We start from the raw sequence: 2,007 nt of genomic DNA, 5'->3' as shown, positions 1-2,007 counted from the left end.
GGGCCCGTGGTGCTGGGCACCAGGAATATTCCTGGCCCAGGGGCCTGGCTCCAGCAAAGTTTGGGGCCGGGTCTCTCCCCTGGCCCCAACTGCCGCCCCTGCGCATCCCCCAGCCCCACCTGCTGCCCCACCTGCTGCCCCCGGGCGATTGAAAATGGCCCCACTGCCACCACTGGCAGTACAACAGGTCTGAGCGGCTTCCTGCGCGCTCGCTCCATGTTTCTGCCAGCATGTCCCTGTGGCTGGGGGGAGGGGGCCTGTGTCTCCGCACGCTGCCCTTGCCCCGAACACCCCTGCAGCCAATGGGACGCTGCGGGGGTGATGGGGACAGGAGCGCATGGAGACCTCCTAGCCTGCCCCGCCTAGGAACCGCTGCTGGAGGGGTGCCCCAGGTAAGCACCGAACTCCCCGCCCCCTTCAGAGCCTGCACCCACACCCCCTCCCCACACCCCCCTCCTGTCCCCAAATTCCCTCCTGCACACCCACCCACTCTAGCCCCCAAACTCCCTCCCAGAGCCTGCATCCCTCACCCCCTCCTCCACACCCACCCCCTGCCCCAGCCCAGAGCCTGCATCCAGCACCCAAACTCCCTCCCAGAGCCTGCACCCCAGACATCCTCCCTCACCCAAACTCCCTCCCACAGCCTGCACCCCTCACCCCTCCTGCACCCCAATCCCCTGCCCAGCCTAGAGCCTGCACCCAAACTCCCTCCCACAGCCTGCACCCCAGACCCTCACCCAAATGCAAACCCTAACCCTTAGGGAGGTGTGTGTGGGGAGGGGTATTTGGGGGGGCAGGTTCTGGGCACTACCAACATTTCTACAAACCTGCCACCCTTGGGTGTTATTAGCACCACGCTCTCACCAGTTGAGCTAGCCGGCCCACAGAAACCAGCCTGAGAAGCGGCCCTTTCGGAAAGGAGCCGTGGGCAGCCGCAGGGTGGTTGTGGTCTCTGGAATGAGAGGGGGGCTGAGGACAGCTGCTTGTGTCCAGTAGAATTAGCGCAAGTGGTTGAGCGCTCGCGTCGCATGCGAGAGGCAGTGGGATCAATGGCCACATTCTCCAGTGGCAAGGGGGTTCCCATCCCCTTCCTTCCTTTTAAAAGCACTGCCAGGCAGGGGACTAAGAGCATCCAGTGGGCTTCTCCCTCTCCCTACTTGACCTGCCATAACAGTCCAGAGAATTTTACCCAGTGAGTCCTACATGGACCCCAGCACCATACGGTTGAACTAGGACAGATCACTCAGAAAGTCCTCGAGTTTGGCTGTACAGATGTGAAATGCTATGGGGGCAGGGGAGGGAACTGGCCTGTCTTTCAAGCTTCAATTCTGCAATTTTTACATCTAAGCCTAAAACTCAGGTCTGCACTGGCCATGAATGAAGCCCAGGCCTGCTGTATGGGAGACAAGAATTCTCCCACAGACCCAGCAAGTGTGCAAACTAGAACAAAGTGACTGTGCACTATGGGCCCTGCCCCTGCCAGAGCCCCTCTACTCCAGGGCACAGGAGTGTGGCCGACACTCCCAGGAGCTCTCTGCTTCTGGTCAGAAGGGAATTCTTTGGGAATTCAGTCATGAATGATATAGAGATTAAGGGGTTTGAGTTACATGATGTGCCCTGTGGCTTTAAGGCATTGGAGAAATGCTGAAGAGGTTAAAGGCCGCAGAGCTGGGTGTGGGCCCTCCAAAGTTGTGCTGTGGTGAGACTGAGCAGTTGTGGGGATTGTGCAAGCTGTGGTGTTTACATGCAGATAGAAAATGTAATGAAACCCCATTTTTAAAACCACCCATGTCTGGGAATGTAAGAGAACCTCTTTGAAATAAGTGTCTCCTTCACACTCTTCAAGATCACTGGCTCTAATACTCTACCGCCTCATAGACCCCCGTGGTAGCACATTCGACAACAGATAAAGTGGTTGCTGATTCAAATCTAGGTGCTCTCTTAAATGTGTTCTTTTTTAATTGAAATATATTTTCATATCCATCTCCTGTATGTTCAGGAGTTCCA

Source organism: Chrysemys picta, chromosome 17, assembly GCF_011386835.1.
Source record: "Chrysemys picta bellii isolate R12L10 chromosome 17, ASM1138683v2, whole genome shotgun sequence".
Taxonomy (NCBI): Eukaryota; Metazoa; Chordata; order Testudines; family Emydidae; genus Chrysemys; species Chrysemys picta.
This window is presented reverse-complemented; position numbering follows the sequence as displayed.